Source organism: Labeo rohita, chromosome 19, assembly GCF_022985175.1.
Source record: "Labeo rohita strain BAU-BD-2019 chromosome 19, IGBB_LRoh.1.0, whole genome shotgun sequence".
NCBI classification, from domain to species: Eukaryota; Metazoa; Chordata; class Actinopteri; order Cypriniformes; family Cyprinidae; genus Labeo; species Labeo rohita.
The window spans coordinates 30,861,367-30,881,077 of NC_066887.1; the positions used below are offsets into that span (position 1 = coordinate 30,861,367).

The 19,711-nt window shown below is 35.1% G+C and overlaps 1 protein-coding gene across 2 annotated transcripts in view; it reads right to left on the reverse strand.

Annotated features, from left to right (window-relative positions):
- Positions 1–19,711, reverse strand: part of pvrl2l (PVR cell adhesion molecule related 2 like) — a 236,949-nt gene that overhangs the window by 215,822 nt on the left and 1,416 nt on the right. The window lies entirely within an intron of this gene.

The following is a 19,711-nucleotide window of genomic DNA, read 5'->3' on the forward strand; positions in this document are numbered from 1 at the left end:
TCATACTGGACGCCAGAGGGCGCCCTCGTGCAGCAAATCCACATATGCGTCAAAGTAGCAGCACTGATTACCTTCCTTTCCAGCTTCTCTAATGTGGATAAAGCCATCGCTATTGCTGTGAGTCTGTGACTGGATGAAAAAAATATAACGTTAAATGTTTTGAATGCTGAAATGTAAGGACAATAAACTCTCATCTACAATAATATATGGTGTATCTGTGTTTTTCAAGCCATCTCGTGTATTTTCATAAGCCATTGTTAATCGACATACATTGAATATGAGTATAGAATTTATTGTCTGCATCATTCTGTGAAAAGAATCCACATCAGATCACATAAGGAAGTTATTTCAAACACTCGACTGATGTTGAGAATTAAAAACAATTTATAATGTTTTTTATAACTTTTGTTATTATAACTCTTGTTGGACAACAGGTTTAGAAAGGCTTGTCACTGCATGTCATTAGAAGCTCTGCGTGTGTTGCTATTTCAAATATAAGCGGGGAAGCATTTCCTCATTTCAGCACGTGAAATCACGGGCACCCACACAGCAAATTCCGAGTGAAATAAAACAAGGAAGTTATTTAAAGGCAAAACCGAAAAACGCAATTCACAAGTGTGTATTGAACCATGGAGGTCGTACGGAACGGTTCAATATTATACTGAGAATTGCGACATCATAGTAACAGTAAAATAAATATTTTAAAAAATTACAAAAAAATTTAAAAAGTGTTAAATTTAATTTAAAACACAAGTTAAATATAACAACTAATTATTTTACTGATTTTTAAATCTAATTTAAATTGCATTTAAACAATACAAATCTAGGAAAATGTACTCCAATAATATAATTATAATAAATACAATAAAATAAATATAAATATAATACAAACAACAAATTATGATATTTAATAATATAAATAAATATAATAATAATATAAATTATAAAAAATAATTTTACAGTGTGTAGGAACTAATACATAAAAAAAAAATTCAAGTGTTAAATTTAATTTAAAATGCAAGTTAAATAGAACAACTAAATATTTAAGTGATTTTTAAATCTAATTTAAATTGCATTTAAACAATAAAAATCTAGCAAAATGTACTCCAATAATATAATAATTATAATAAATATAATAAAATGAATAAAGAATAATAAAAACAACAAATTATAATTTAATAATATAAATATAATATAAATATAATAATAGAAATTATAAAAAAAAAATTTTACTGTGTAAGAACTAATACATTTAAAAAATAAAAATAAAAATAAATAAACTTTTAAAAAAAAATTACAAAATATTTAAAGTGTTAAATTTAATTTAAAACAAGTTAAATATAACAACTAAATATTTAACTGATTTTTAAATCTAATTTAAATTGCACTTAAACAATAAAAATCTAGTAAAACGCACTCGAATAATATAATAATTATAAATAAATAATAATAAATAAATATAAATAAATAATAAAAACAACAAATTATGATAATTTTATAATATAAATATAATAATAATATAAATTATAAAAATAATTTTACAGTGTGTAGGAACTAACACATTTAAAAAAAAAATAAAACAAAAAAAACTTTAAAAGAAATTACAAAATATTTAGTGTTCAATTTAATTTAAAAAGCAAGTTAAATATAACAACTAAATATTTAACTGATTTTTAAATCTAATTTAAATTGCATTTAAAAAATAAAAATCTAAAATCTAAAAATCTTTATTACTTTTTTATTTTCCTGCCCCACATTAATTAATCGAATATTCCGTTTATAGAAAGAAAACATGCCGCAAATGCTGTTTTATGATGACTAAGACTGTTAGAGCGGTCAAAAGCAGAGGAAATGAAGAAAATCACAACCGTGAGAGAAACACTATCATGCACTGACAAAAAAGATGCATGCTGATTCTCATGACAAAGGCGAAGTTTATGCCGCCTCTGCTGTGGCATTTCATTTACTCCTGTTAACACGCAACACTGCTTTTATGCATTTTTACACAGAATATTGGAAGCAGCGATCATCCAAATTCAAGATAAAACAGCAAATTTTGCAGCCCATTTTGCTAGTGTTTTGCTATTCATTTCACAACAAAACAGCATATTTGACAGCAAAACCAAAAATGAGGACGACCTTACTATGCATCAGATAGCACTGGATCAATAAAAGTGGTCTCTATGACAAGTGATTGCAAAAACATTCATTCAATAGGAATAGCATAGACAGACGAATTGAACACAATAACAGCAGGAAAGTTAAAAAGTAATTAATAAAATCTTACAAAGACACCATGAAGCTGAAGTGTGTAATTTAACCAGCATTACGGTGACTAAACTGAATTGCAAAATAAAAGGTTTTCACTAACAGTCCCTTCTACTGGTTGATAGTCACGCCCCAATTTTTCTTAACATAAAAAACACATTAAAGCTTTAAATAAAACAATATACAATGCCTAATCAGGACACGCTTCATCATAGGTCTAAATATGTCATGATTGTGATGCGGCCTACGGCGGCGCTTATGCTAAACCAGTAGAGAACACCAAAGCGCAAGAGCACTCAATCCCACCTCCCTTCATTATCCTCTTCTCAAGTAGAGCTGTCAGGAAATGCCTTCGATAATATGTGGCAAAAAAACAGCCTTATTTGAGCATAAAAAGGTATTAGAAATGACAGCTTCGAGTTTAGTTTCATGCATTCATGCAATGCGGCATTGTGACTCATCTAACACGTTCACCTCATTTCAGGTATAACACCGTACATCTGCAGCTCGATGCAAGTTTGAGAGCAGTCACTCAAATAGCGACACTTCAAAAGAAACGTGACAGGTTGCATAACGAGCTTGTTATAACGAACTTGTTTTTCTGTCGAGTAATATTTAAAGGGAGTCAGGTTAATACTTGAGCAGCGAGTTCAAGGCAGGATTCAACAGGACTCGGATGTTTGGATGTTCACATTCAGAAGAAATGAGATTGTGAAAGCAAAACCGTATATTTACAAGGGGCGACTTCCGTACGCACCTTAATCTAATCATGTGATGAACTAGAAGCTGATGAAACGATAACTACATGGTACTTTACATGTTATCACGTGAAATCCGAGAAAATCCTGGTCTAATGCCAGCATGGGTATGGGATTACCCTGTAAACAGGTTTGCTTCAGTGCTCAATATAAAATGTGGTGAAGCAAAACCAGTTCACAGGGAATTCCAGTTATGATATTGACACTGGACTACACTTGTGAAAAAGTACTGTAATGCATGGGCCATTCTACAGAATTGATCCAAAGTCAGAGTGGGAAAAAACGTAGTATGCAAACTGTATAATATCCAAGGTACACATTTCTAGTAACTGCGCAGTTAATTCTCATATTGTATTTTCAGAACACTTGGAATATTTGTCCTTTTGTCATTACCGAAACACAGTAATAATAACTTGATTAGAATGGTTATATTGACCTATTAAGATTTTGCTCACATCTATACTGTAAATATTTTTCTTTTGCTATTTTATGCAAACTTTCAGCAGTAAATAACAACTAAATTTGAACAGCATTTCAAGTGTAATTTATGAGATTTGCTGTATTTTGAAACCAAATTTTCTTTGTAAAAGGCAAAAAGTTGATCATACTGATTAGGGTTTCATTAGTTTGAATATACATTGAACCAAAATTATAACATCTTAGTTGATAATTCATTTTTGACAAAACATCCCATGTTTTGGTAGTGACTGCACATTTTTGGTAGTGACAGTAATTCTTTGGTAGCATTTGGTTGCATACTAAAACACTACTAAAACATACTAAAACACAAATGCATAACTGTACAAACATTTTGGTTAATTTCCCCAAATAAACAATTATGTGTTTCCTTTTGTCACTACCAAAATAATGATGACATGTTTTGATCGGGACTGTTTTGGTAGTAACAATATTATAGAATAATACCCAATAAAACAAAGATGGCACTACAATGTTGACATGTTTCGGTCATAACAAAATAGTGAATAGTGAAAATGTTATGGAATAACACCCAAAAAAACTAAGATGTTACTTTTCACATTTGGTGGAAATTCCACCAAATGTTTTGGTCTTGACTGTTCCAGTCGTGACAATTTTATGGAATAACACCCAATAAAACAAAGATGTCACTACCAAAATGCCACCAAATGTTTTGGTCATGACTGTTACGGTAGTGACAATTTTATGGAATAACACCCAAAAGAACTAAGATGTTACAACCGAAACAATGACAAGTTTTGGTTGCGACTGTTCCGGTAGTGACAATTTTATAGAATAACACCCAAAAATGCCACTACTGACATGTCAAATGTTTTGTTTGGGACTGTTACCGTAGTGACAATTTTATGAAACAACACCCTAAAAAACAAAGATGTCACTACCGAAACAATGACAAGTTTTGGTTGCGACTGTTCCAGTACTGACAATTTTATAGAATAACACCCGAAAAAAAATGATGCCACTACTGAAACTCCTCCAAATGTTTTGGTTGTGACTGTTTTGGTAGTGACAATTTTATGGAATAACACCCAAAACGACAAAGATGTCACAACCGTAATTCCACCCAATGTTTTGGTCATGACTGTTTCAGTAGTGACAATGTTTTGGAATAACACCCAAAACAACAAAGATGTTACAACTGAAATTCCACCAAATGTTTTGGTCGGGACTGTTTTATTAGTGACAATTTTAGATACTTTTGAACCTAGCTCAAAGATGCTAATCAGCACATGCTTAGCTAGCACAATTCAGTTGTTCACATATAAAAACTAAATGTTATGGAATAACTCCGAAAAAAGTGTTTAATTATAGAAAAATGGTGTTTGTTAGTGACATTCTTTAAAGTTACACACAGATTCTGCAGATTTTTGAACACATTTACTTCAAAATGATGGGGCCTATCGACTCACCATGTAGCAATGAGAGCGAGAGGGACACATGAACATTTCCTGATCATAAATGTAAGGGTGTAGTTAAAATCAGCCACAGCCAATGGACTAAAACATACACTGTTTCGGTAGTGACGGGAAAAATGCGGAACACGTTTGTTTTTTTTTTGTTTTTTTCATTTAAAAAGAAAATATACATTTTTTAACTTCACCTTTTAAAAGAATCAAAAAGATACTTTTAAAAACAACAATGGAATAAAAATAAATTATTTCAATATTTGAATAAGTTGAAATTTAGGAGTTAGAGTTCAGGACATGTTCCAATTGAAAGTAAATGATGATTTTATATATATTAAACTAACAAATAGATGGATCTTAGTAAAAATCTAAGATTTGAACACTTAAATGCTTTTTAAATGTGTTTTTTGGTTGTGGGACAGCAGTTTGCACCAATTCTGTAGAATGGCCCATATCCACACATACACACACATTTGATTTTAAATGCACTAAAAGTGCATCACAAGTGCACATTCAATACAATTAAGCACACTTTTCACACAGGTGGCCTTTTTTTTTTTTCATTTCTCAAATAAATTAAATATGAGACTGCATATAAAACGGTCATTATCTTCTGCATGATAAACAAAATTAAATGTAATTGCCTCAAAATCCAGCTCTGAAATGCATTAATATCGCCATGAATTGTAGAGGTCCAGCAATATACTAAATTATTAACATGACATGATTTAGAAAAGCGATGTTTTTGCTTTCAAAAAGTCTGCTGAAATCCAGCCTCGCCTTTTATATTCACCACAATTTCAATAGCGTCGTTCTAAGAAATGAGCTCTTCTCCAGGCTGAGAAGGGCTTACTCATTCAACATCCTCCTTGTGATTCGGACCACGCTTCCTAATGAAGAAGGAATTAACCTCTGTCATCTGACTTACAGTCAATTTCCTTTGGCTCTTCTCTCTTTTTTTCCATCTATCACCGTTCTGGGAAATAGTGCAGGATTTGACACTCACCAATGTGAGAAAGTGAGACAGAGAGAGAGAGAGAGAAATGGGAATAAGAGCGCCCGAGAATAGCCTCGGTTATGACAGTACGGCCAAACTTTGGAAACTTCTGTGCTTCGTAACTCAGGCCCAGTCTCTGGATCCGAAAGCAGTCACCTGTGCAGTGTCAACGCACCTGACACTCAACCCACCGCGAGGTTTCACGTGACAGACAGATAGCTATCGGACAGAAGAAACGGGGAAAATGAGTGTGCCAATCTTTGCGAGGCCCCTCACATGAGACCGAAAATGAGAAATGAGATAAAACGGAGAGCAAACGGAGACTCTGAGACTTCCTGTAGTTGCATTTTGCAGACGTACTTTGTGGTTTAAATTCCATCCGAATTAAAATACATCTGTTTTTCTTACACAACCTTGTAGAAATTATGGAGCATTTTACCTGCTGTGTTTCAGGCTAACTCAGGCAGGCGTCCTCTGAGAAATCCATTTACATCCAAACATGAATGTCTGTGAATGGTGTACATTATTATTACTTTGTCAGGCACAATGACCGAAGTTAAATTTCTTGTTTCACTGCCTGTGCACCTTCATAACGAATTCAGAACTTTTTACCAGCATGCTGGGTAAAATAACAGTTGGTGGTTACTTGTAAAGGACGGCAAATTATCTAACTGGTTCACGCAGAAGAGGTTTTGTTGAAATTGCCTTAGAAAGAATGGGTTGTAAATTAAAAACCAAAATAGTAAAGTTCATTTATGGCGTTCTTTGTAAATAACTCCTTGCTTTTTCGATACACAGCTGTTCAAAACTTGGGGATCAGTAAGACTGTTCATGTTTTTTTAGACTTTTATACTCAAAGTTCCATTTATTTGATCAAAAATACAGAAAAAAGTAAAATAATATTATTGCAATTTAAAATAACAGTTTTCTATTTTAATATACTTTAATATATAATTTCTGTGATGCAAAGCTGAATTTTCAGCATCATTACTCCAGTCTTCAGTGTCACATACAAAAGATTTCTATTTTAAATAAATGCTGTTATTTTTAAGGTTTATTAATCAAAGAATCCTGAAAAAGTATCACAGGTTGCTAAAAAAATTATTCAGCAGCACATCTGTTTTCAACACTGATAATAAATCAGCATATTAGAATAATTTCTGAAGGATCATGTGACACTGAAGACTGGAGTAATGATGCTGAAAATTCAGCTTTGTATCACAGGAATAAATTCCATTTTAAAATATATTAAAATAGAAAACCACTATTTTTAATTGCAATAATATTTTACAATATGACTGTTTTTTCCTGTATTTTTAATCAAATTATTGACTTTATGAGCAGAAAAGTCTTTAAAAAATATTCTAAAAAATTAACTATATACATACACACATTCAGGAACACATCAAATTAGTATTTTTAATTATAAAATAGCATCTTATCTAAACAAATGCTCTGATCAAAATCATACTGTTGAGTACAGCTAACAATCAAGTAATTCTCTTAATTGTATACATAATATATTACATATACAGTGCCTTGCAAGAGTATTCTTTTTTTCAAGTTTTATGTTGCTGCCCGATGTCAAACTGCTTTAAATTACTTTTTTCCGCACATCAATCTACACTCCATTCACCATAATGACAAAGCAAAAACAGAACTGTCACAACTTCATAAACGTATTAAAAAAAAAAAAAAACCAAAACAAGTACATTGCATAAGTATTCATACCCTTAACTCGGTACTTAGCTGAAGCACCTTTACAGCCTCAAATCTTTTTGGCTATGATGCGACAAGCTTTGCGCATCTGCATTGGCAATTATCTGCCATTCTTCGTCTCACCTCTTCACCTCTCAAGCTCTGACAGGTTGGATGGGGGCAGACGCACATTTTCAGGTTTCCCCAGAAATATCTGAGTGCGTTCAAGGCCAGGCTGTTGCTGGGCCACTTAAGGTGAACCTCCTGCCCAGTCTGAGGCTCTGAATGCTCTGGACTGGGTTTTCATTAAGGCTACATCAATATTTTGATGCCTTGAGCTTTTCTTCTTCTCTGATCAGTCCCTCAGTCCCTGCCGCTGAAAAACAGCCCCACGTCATGAGGCTGCAACCTCAATACTTTATTTCTGGGATGATACTGTGCAGGTGATGAGCAGTGCCTGCTTTCCTTCAAACATCATGCATGATGCAAATTCCAAGTGTATTTTCATGTGTCTTCACTAAAGAGGAGATTGAGTTTGGCCACAAAGCCATAAAGACCAGATCGGTGGAGTGTTGCAGTGATGTTTGTCTTTCTGTAAGTTTCTCCACTCCGCACATATGATCATGGAGCTCAACTAGAGTGACCATCAGCTTCTTGGTCACCAATTTAACCAAAGCCCTTCTCCATAAGTTTCTCAGTTTGGCCAGCTCTAGGAAGAGTCTTGGTTGTTTCAAACTTGTTCCATTATGGATAAGAGAGGCTACATGCTTCTGTGAACCTTCAATGCAGCAGAATTCTTTCTGAACTCTTCCCCAGATCTGTGCCTTGATGCAATCCTGTCTCTGAGCTCTACAGGCTTTTACCTCAGGGCTTGGTTTTTGCTCTGATACGCATTTTCAGCTGTTGGACCTTTTATTAAGATGCGTGTGCCTTTCCAAATCACACCCATTCAACTGAACATCTACAAGTAATGTGAATTAGAGGTCTTCACGGAGGACCCGAGACCCGAGGACCCGGGACCCGATAGATTGGTCAAGTCCCAAATGGTCAGCCGGGTCCGGGTCAAGTCCCAATCTATTACCTCGGGTCCCGGGTCTGTTTAACATTTGTGTGTAATACCCGAATCGATCGGAGAACACGGCACCCGCCAGTGATCAGTGTCAGTCAGCACTTTGCGTGTGTTTTGTAACTTGCAACTTGTAAAATTAGGATGAGACAAGTGTGAGCGGGAAATAAGGTGAGAAAAAAAACATGCGTGACGTGAAGTTAACGCTAGTACTGCAAGCGGACGGTATCAAGCTGTCTCATGTGAATTCCTCCTTTAAGCTTCATAACATTAACTAGGTGGAGCTTTAAGCATATGTTTTGTATTGTTTTCTTTTACTGAAGAAGAGACACACCTGTTATTGAACACGCACAGTGGTGCATTGCAGTTGGCTTTGTGTATACCCACTTCTAAATCCACTCTGATGCGCATCATTCAGTAGTGTCTTGCATTAGCCAAAATCATGACAGTCGATCACATAATATCTTATCCATTTGCGCGTGAATAAATGCAAACACTCAATAAAAGCAAGACCGTGGCGCCGGCTTCCTTTGAAATATGATTGCGCCCTCACCCGCGCCCGCTTCGTCCTGCTTCGTGACAGAAATGCCGCCTGCATGCGCGAGAGCATGTAACTCGATAGTTGGTAACATGAGTGGTAACGTGATAATTAATTGTTGATTACTAATTTGAATCAGTACATTATAACGAAAACAACACCTTAAATAAATTAAAAGTTCTTACTTCTCCAGACACCACTACACCACTGGGCACGCAGTAAAGTGTAACGCACTTCTTGTTCTGTGCGTTTTTTGAAGAAAAAAAAAAAAAAAAAAAAAAAAAAAAAAAACCTCCTCCAAGCTGGAATAATAAATAAATTAAGAAGGTTCATTCACTCGGCAAGAGAGAGGAACAGCCTAACATGGACGAAAACGTTAGGACTGAACGCAGTCAGGGCTACTAACAGTAGGTAAGCCAAAAAGTTTTTTCGCAACTTGTTTATTGACTTGTTAGCAGTTTGCGGTGTAATATGCGCCGACCAGGTGCAGTCGGGTCTCTGTCTTCCCAGCCGGGTTCGGGTCCAATTTACGAATAACGGTCGGGTCCGTGTCGGGTCCGGGTAGTAAATTTAAGGCATTTCTCGGGTCTGCACGGGTTTGGGTCCCACTTTCAAATTAAATACGGGTGCGGGTCGGTTCCGTGCAACAAATTTACAGGTCTCTTCGGGTTCGGGTACAAATTTTTGGACCCGTGAAGACCTCTAATGTGAATGCTCCTGAGCTAAATTTCAACTGTCCCAGATAAGGGTTTGAACACTTATGCAATGGAATGGACAAAGTTTTTTTGCATTGCCATTATGGTGTATAAAGTGCAAACTGGAAATAAAGTAATTTAAAGCAGTTTAACATAAGGCAGCAACATAAAACGTGAAATGAAGGGGTGTGAATACTTTTGCAAGGCACTGCATATATGTTCGTCTCAATGGGTTTCATTATGCTCACACATAGATTATCTTATATACCAAGATCCCAAACCCATCTGAATCAGTTCACAAAATGGCAGACATTTGCTGTTAATAATTATAACTCCAACATCATTTGGAAAACTAATCTCCTCCAAAAAGTGCATGTGAGATCAGATTTGCAAAGAAACCAATTCTGCAATCAAAAATTTCAATCTGAATTAATTGAAAACATTCCAGCAAATTTATCGAAGACCAAATTATCTGTTTTACGAGAGTTTTATGCAGATTTTTATAGCCTTGTATGCTATCGGTCAAAACATTCATTTTGCTACTCTGCATGCAACCTAAAATGAGACATAACTGAGAACTCCTGAACTATAAAAGAGCAAAACCTCTGGGCAGCAATATTTTCTTTCTGTCTCTACACATGAGCCTGTATATATTCTATATTTGCAAACACGTAGGTGTGCCTGGAAGTGGACAAAGCGCTAGTGGAAAAAACGTTCCTGTGTGCTTGAGGAGAGTGTGTTGCCATGCATGGATATCTTGCAATTCTAGTCTCGGTATCCAGACAAGTGTGATTCTACAATTCTACAGTCTGCAGACCTCCGTCTGTTCCTGCTCAGTTACTAAAACCTTTTTTAGCCATTTCCATCGCTACAAAGAGCTGAACAAACTGCCAGTGGTATGTAACCGCCAAGTCAACTGGAATTAAAAAGCAGAAACACGCAGACACACAAAACAGAACGACCAGGGCATCACAGTCAGCCGCTCAAATAAACATTCATGAAATTTCCCCACGGAAGTCATTTTTCCTAACACCATGACTGGAGGTCTGTGGAATCCTCAAGAAGCATTAGCCTTTCACCCTTCAACTCAGCTTTGGGTGGCAGCAACTCTGAAAATTCTCTCCAGGGTTTAAGTCTGAAGCTTGAGACATGCCTGTCATCTCAATTCACAGAACCGAACTTAAAAACCATACAGGAGATAAAACTTTTATTTATTTATTTAGCTTTGTTTACTCCCAAGGTCTTAGAATATCAGCTCTGCTTGGAAGTCATTCTCCATTACCCCTGGTTATCAACCAAGGGACACAAAATATTATAAAACAGAGCAGGAAAATGCTCCTCTGCCACATCTACACTGCCTATACGGCCATTTCTCTGCCTCTTTTCAAGTCGACATAAATTCAAATTTGAAAAAAGTAACTTTCTCAGTACATGCTCAAGGTCTTGTTGTCATCTGTGAATGTTATTCTAAAGAAAAAGATGTTTGTCTTTTATCAGATTGTGACAGCTTGCACAATCCAATCAATTCCTTCCATTTTTCTTGTTAAATATTGTTACATTCCAAAACATGTTTCCGTGTTAAAAATGAACTTGACTTAAAGTATTTTTTAAATCAAAAATGTTATTATTAATTTTCTGATCACAAAGACCCAAATCACTACTCCACAAGTCTAACACAAGGGACTCAAACTATTAAAACAGAATAAAAGCAGTGAAAACAAAAATGTTCCTCTACTGCATCTACATTGCTGATATGGTCATTTCACCACCTTTTGCTTTTAAGTTAAAATGAAGTAAAAAATGACAAGTTACTTTATTCATACACACTCAAGGTCTTGTCAACAATTCATCTGTTAATGTTATTCTGAAGGAAAATACATGTTTGTCTTTCAGCACATTGCAACAGCATGCATAATTCAATCAGTTCCCACCTTATTTTCTTGTTAAACATTGTTTTATTCAAAAACGTCACATGGAAGTAAAATAGATCGAGAACGCACTTGTTGACTTTTGAAAAGAGCTTGATGAAAAAGCTTTTAATCAAAAACATATTATTATTATTCAATTCCTTGCAAAATGATCACAAAGACTCGAAGCAAGGGACTCAAAATATTAAACCGTAAATGTCAAAACTTGTTGAACAGTAAGATTTTTAATGATTTTTAAAGAAGTCTCTTCTTCTCAACAAGCATGTATTTATTTGATCCAAAATACAGCAGTAATATTGTGAAATGTTTTTATTATTTATAATAGCTGTTTTCTATTTGAATATATTTTAAAATGTAATTTATTTCTGTGATCAAAGCTACATTTTTAGCATCATTACTCCAGTCTTCAGTGTCACATGATCCTTCAGAAATCATTCTAATATGCTGATCAATAAACATTTGTTGCTCACTAAACATTTTTTATTATTATTATCAATATTTAAAACAGTTGAGTACATTTTTTCAGGATTCTTTGATGAATGTAAAGATTCAAAGATCAGCATTTATCTGAAATAAAAAGCTTTTGTAACATTATACATACTATACTATTCAAAAGCTTGGAATCTGTATAATTTGATCATTTTATTGATGCTAAAAATGTAGCTTTGAAATCACAGGAATAAATTACATTTTAAAATATATTCAAATAGAAGACAGTTATTTTAAATAGTAAAAATATTTCTAAGACTTGGTGAGCAGAAAAGACTTCTTACTGTTCAAAAACTTCTGACTAGCAGAGTACATGTATAGAAAAATAAGTCAAATCTGGTCACTTTCAAGTTACTTAACTCAATATAAAAAAAACACTTTTCATACACAGACATGATGGCATTTGTTCATTTTATCAAACTGTGACAACTTGCACAATCCAATCAATTCACATGTTTTTCTTGCAAAATATTGTTTAATTCAGATGCATGTCACACTATGAAAGAAAATGGCTTTGAAATGCATGTTGACTTTAAAATTGAGCTTTTAATCAAAAACATTCCAATGCTTTTATTCAATTCCTTGCAAACTGATCTCAAACGGCTGAATCATCATTCCACAAATATTGAAAATGCAGTGAAACAATTGTTGTTCTATTGCTTTTATGGTCATTTAAGCAAAACATGAAATCAAAACTGACACCATTTACTTGTCAACCATTTAAAGAAGTCAACAGCCCGTGCATGTTATTCTGAAGAAAAAGACACGGTTGTCTTCATAATCTGTCATCAAACTTGCATAAACAATTCCCACATTTTTAAATATTTTTTAAATACGGTTTCATTTAGAACTGTCACATTACGGACGCTGCAAACGCACAATCAGAAACATTCCAGTACTGCTCCTTGCAAACTGAATCACGAAGGCCCAAATCGCCGTAACGCGGGCAAGGTTTAATTACAAATTGCAAATGACATGGTCTTCAAACTCATCTCACAGATAAAAAGCAGAAGATGAGAAAATGAGATCCTGTAAGCCTTCTTTTTTAGCTGACACAAATTTATTGTTGGTAATGAGGTTAACACCGCTGTAAATTACAGAGGTCTGCTGAGGTGGAAGCGTGGTTTCTATTAAAAAGGTAGATTAAGCACATGCAGATATACGCAGACATTCGCATGTGTGACGGCACAATTAAAAAGCACCGTGTTAACGGCGCGGGGCTAAGAAAGTCAATCAAGCAGCAAGCTTCTGAAGAAGATCAGACGGTAATTAAGGCAATTTCAACTCCTCCCTCAAGAGGATCTCAATGAATCAGCGTAGTTTGCGCTAGCTCAGACAAACGCAGCTAACACGTAATGCCCACCAACGATGCTTCTGATGGATGCTCACCTGCACGCACGGACACGTTAAACTAATAAAAGTCGGATTTCGATACGCACTCATATATTTCTCATCTAACTCGTGATCAAATTACAGTGGGTAGTCTATGCGATGCACATTAATTTTAGAGCTCTACACTCAATTATTCAGATGTTTCTCCAAGAAATCCTGTGAGCAATAAAAACAAACAGAAATGAGATGGTTCTGATTGCATGAAACATAAATGAGAACTCCATTAAGTCATCTGAGCTATGAAAGAGCAGCATTTATGTGCTTCTTGTGCTTAATCCACCACCAATCCATCTGACAGATGAAAGGACAGCTAACCTGAATTTTAAGACAAGTTAAGCCGCAAAGAAGAACTAGATTTGCATTTTCCCTAAGGGAAAAAAAATAGCACTTGCACGGCAACAATCAAAAGTGGTAATGTTTGAAGGAAGTCTAGGTTTACTGTCCACATTTGTTTTTGTGTCAAGTCCAAATCCGCTAAAATGTAAATAATAATGTAGAAACATAGCATCTTTTATTGGAAAACTGATATCCTACTAAACAACTGAGAATATTATAATGTACATTCTATAAAAACCACCTTAGGCATATTACCGTCTGACAGACAGCCTGTTGAAGCTGCTCAGACCAGCAGTTTCTCATTTTTTCCCCAGAAACTGATGACGTAGTCAGTACATTCATTAGTGTGGGTTTTTCAGGAAATGCGTGAACTCCCTGGACCTCTGCTTCCTGTAAATACTACCATATATTGCGCATGTTACTTTTTAACAAGACAAAATGTATTTTTTAGTAACAAATTTGTTGACTTTTAAAAATCAAGCTCTCATTTTACCAGGAAAAGAGTGGTTTTGATGTACAAAAAAAGTTTTTTATTGTCTCTCATAACAAAAAAAAAAAAAAAACATTTACACACATGAAAACTGAAAAGATAGCAATCTCAGATGATCACTAATTTACATATTAGTCATGTCACAGTATCTGACAGACAGCATGTTTAAGCTGCTCAGATCACCATTTTCTCTGAAAAAGATTATTTCTAGTCAAAATATCCATTGTTGACTTGACCTCTGCTTCTTGTAAATACTACCACGTATTGCGCACTTTACTTTTTGACAGACAAAAAGTTCCATTTAGTAACAGATTTGTTGACTTCTGAAAATCAAGTTTATTTTTAACCAAGAAAGGAGTGGTTTGATGCACAAAATAGTTTTGTCTCTTATAACAAAAAAAAGCATATAAACCCATGGAAACTGAGAAGATGGTGTTCTATATTTTGTAAAACACTGTGTGTACTCCCTGGACCTCTACTTCATGTAAATACTACCATATATTGCACGTTACTTTTTGACAGACAAAAATTAAAGTTTTTCGAGACAAAAACTAATTTGTGCATCAAAACCACTCCTTTCCTGGTAAAAAATAAACTTTATTTTTAAGAGTCAACACATTTGTTACTAAATGGAACTTTTTGTCTGTCAGAAAATAACATGCGCAATATATGCGCAACGTGACAGAAAGCACGTTGAAGCTGCTCAGACCACCATTTTCTCAGAAAGCGATGATTCAGTCAAAATATCTCTTCTTCTCTACCTCTGGTTCTTGTAAATACTACCATATATTGTGCATGTTACTTTTCAACAGACAAAATGTTACATTTAGCAACAAATTTGTTGACTTTTGAAAATCAAGATCATATATAAGATCATATATCAGAAAAAGAGTGGCTTTGATGCACAAAATAGTTTTTATTATTACTTATAACAAAAAACTTATCTATATCCATGAAAACTGAGAACATGGTGATCTGAGAAGCTGGTGAAGTACCACCTGTCAATTTACGTATTAGGCATGTTACGGTCTCTGACAGTATGTTGAAGCTGCTCAGACCATTTTCTAAGAAAGCAATAATGTAATGATGTAATGATTGTCCACTTGTAACTACTACTATATATTGTGCATGTTACTTTTGACAGATATTTAGTAACAAATTTGTTGACTTTTGCAAATCAAGTCATTTTTTTACTAGGAAAGGAGTGGTTTTCTTGTAAACACTACCACATATATTGTGCACGTTACTTTGACAGACAAAATGTTCCATTGAATAATTTTGTTGAATTTAAAAATCAATTTTTTATTTTTTATTTATTTATTCATTTATTTTTTACCAAGGAAGGAGTGGTTTTGATGCACAAAATTTTTTATTGTCTCTTATAACAAAAAAATAAATAAATAATAATAATAATAATAATAATAATATATACCCATGAAAACTGAAAAGATGGTGATCTACATTTTATAAAACCCACCTGTCAATTAGTCATGTTACAGTCTCTGACAGACAGCATGTTGAAGCTGCTCAGACCACCATTTTCTCCTTTTTCTCAGAAAGCAATGACTTAGTCAAAATATGCATCAGTGTGGGTTTTCCATTAAATGGACCTCTGCTTCTTGTAAATAATACCATATATTGCGCACGTTAATTTTTGACAGACAAAATGTTCCATTTAGCAACAATTTTGTTGACTTTTGAAAATCAACTTAATTTTCTACTAGGAAAGGAGTGGTTTTGATGCACAAAATAGTTTTTATTGTCTCATATAACAAAAAAAAAAAAAATCTCTACATTTTCAGTTTACGTACAGTTTATAAAAGCCACCTGTCAGTTTACGTATTAGGCATGTTATGGTCTCTGACAGACAGCTGATCACTATTTTCTCAGAAAGCAATGATGTATAGTCAAAATGTCCATTAGTGAGGGATGAAATGCATGCACTCCCTGAAACCTCTGCTTCTTGTAACTATACCACATATTTTGCATGTTACTTTCTGACAGACATTTAGTTACAAATTTGGTGACTTTTAAAAAAAAAAGTTCATTTTTTACCAGGAAAGGAGTGGTTTTGATGCACAAAATAGTTTCTCTCTTTATTATCAACAAAAAAACTTCTTTAAATCCATGAAAATGCAGATCCCTGTTGTGAAAAAAAAACTGCTTTTTAAAGCTGTTGTTTCAGTATTACCCCTTAGTAGATTTTGACTCACATTTGAGAATCAATACAACACAACACTGTTTATGCAGTGCAAAGTCAATTATAATGCTAAAAAAGATCTGATAAAAGAAAACAATCAAATTTCAATCATAATTCAATACGCAAGTAAATGCAAGAAAGAAAACCAATTGCTATTCACACTGCAATAACAAAAGACATCTATGTTGTCATTTACATTTTAAATCAATCAGCCAATGGGAAAAACAGATGAGGTTTACAAAACCCAAAAATATCACACTTAACACTGTACTAACCTGCTATTCCTAGCTGTAAACTTATCACATCCAACCAGGTCAGGCTACAGCACAAGGCTGAAATCCAAAAATGTTTTATACTTCAGTTAAGGGTTTAAAACAAACCCTAACCAAAATGTTTGAGGTATATCAATGCTGCACAGCAGAGAGATGGTTTGTCTCTCTTTGCTTAAAAGACTAAAAGAAATGAAGGCATTGAAAGTTTTAAAGAGGGCGGAAAAACCCTTTGAATGAGCCCAGGGTCACAAAAAAGGCTGATCTCAGAGCCCACACAAAAAAATCCCTCTCTTTAGCTTTCATTTTATCAGGCACAGTGGTGGGTGATAAGAAGGCATGGCTGGCCTCCAGGAGTCCTCCGGCCTTCACTAACGGCACCATATGACCACCTCAGCGCTGAACGGCAGAGGAGGACAGAGAGAGGGGAGAAAAAAAACAAAAAAAAAAAAGAGGGAGTCAAAGAGACAGGGAGACAGAGAGTATCTTTTACACGCCGTGAGACAAACAGATAAATCGAGAGACGGACGGAGACACAGAACAGATTTTCCATCTGTTCTGCCGCAACATCTGATTCCCCATTTACGACAGCAGCATATTTTCAAGTCCAGCGAGCAAGATTGCGCCTATCAAACAATTTCGGCTCTGGAACTTCAGTCATTTCCACTGTATGATCTACATTACAAAAGAGACTGCAGAAACGTCTCCTAGACAGTGGGGCCATAATGATGTATAAACCGTGTGAGACAGGTAAATCGGGGACAGGCGGGGAACTTTTTTTTGTCAACACCCTCAGAGAAAAATGCTCTGAGCTCCACTCTACAGACACTCATAAACAATGGAAGTGGAAGAGACAGAGGGTCTTACAGGCGACCAATCACTAAAGCCACAGGAACAAAGGCTTGAGACAGAGCTCAGAATGCACGGCGGGAGAAAAGAGAAGGAGGGGTGCGAGGAAAGGGCGCTCCTTCAAAGGCCAGCAATTTTAGTCCCTCTTGCATGCTCAACGTGGGTGAGTGTCAGAGGCGAAGACAGAGAAAGGTTTTTTGTAAAGGTGTGAGTTTCATTCTACGCTCTCCTTTGGACAATGCAGACTCTGAGGTCTTTTGTTCTTGGGAACCTGTTGGCATAGAAGCGCATTGTTCGGCGGGGAGAAAAAAAGGAATACAAGGAAACTACATTATCGCGCCTTTGTGCGCGAGTTGCTCTTTGCCGACACTCTGACATTTGTTGCTTCTGACAGTAATGGAAGACCAAAGGGAGCCAATAAGGAAAGTATCTACTTCCATTTGTCGCGCTTCCCTGATCCCAAACTGAATTAAGCGCTTGGCAATAATGTTTTAAACTTCCCTCAAAGACTCTAAAACAAGATGGATGCCATCAGATCCCCAAAGAAAAGAGGTCTCCATGACAACTGCGAGAAACCTTCACCTCACCCCCGAAGATCCCCTCGGAGAACTAATACACAAACCTTTGACACGTACCAACAAGATTAATGGGCAGCAGAACGTCTAGCGTGCATGGTAATGGTGAGGTGTAAACGCCTTATCCCATGAAGAAATTAATAGCGGCGAACCCCTGAGTGTGCCCACGCAAGTTGCGCGGCACTGGAATCTTGGCATGACTAATTGTGGTGCCACGATTCATCCATCCAAAACTCATTTATCCAACAGCCGAGATGCTTGTCTTATTGCTTGTGAAATATGTGCACAGAGACGGCTCAGAATCACATTTCATTTACAGCCAGCATCACATTGAGTTTCCTTGCCCATGCACCTGAAAAGCTGTTTTATGTCACTAGCATGCAATAAAACACTCTGAATTAAAAGTGCCTTGCACACTTGTTTGAAAACCACTTGATCAGTTGTCAGGTGTGAACACTGTCCCAACAAGTGGAAAAGCAGCAATGAGCAAGACTCAATGAATCACATTTTTTTTCTCATGCATGTTTTTTGGCATTTATGTTCCGTTGACATCAAGGACGATAACTATGAAGTTTTAATAATCGCTCTAATTGTAATTCTGAAAGTGGAGCAGTCCACACCCCAGCCATAATGCTGTTTCCATCACCGTTTTCATGCTCATTTTGAAGTATCGCATCAGAAATAAGTGATGAAAATGCCAAAATTTGAAAAAAAAAAAAAAAAAAAAAAAAGAACACAACTGTGTTCCAAACTCCAAAAGCAGTGACTACTTGTTCTCTTTGACTCGTTGGATGAAAACAGTGCTTATTTGCAAATGTTTTATGCAATACTACAATTTTATTCCAATAAGGTAAAATTGCAACTTTGGATGAAAACCCAGCTAACAGAGGAACAGTTTTTATAGTTATTCTTCATCTGAATGGTCCTTTATTCTTTTTTTTTTTTTTTTTCAATGTTTTGCACAAAATTGTTTAAAAAAGCAACTCTTCCGTACGTTGTTTGTTGTTGCTGCACACAACCAGTCTTAAGTAGCACGGGTATATTTGTAGCAATAGCCACAAATACACTGTATGGGCCAAAATCATCAATTTTTCTTTTATGCCAAAATATAGATTATGTTCCATGGAGATATTTTGTAAATATACTAAAAAAAAATAATAATAATTTTTGATTAGTAATATACATTGCTAAGACAACTTTTAAGGTGATTTTCTCAGTATTTTGATTTTTTTGCACCCTAAAATTCCAGATTTTCAAAT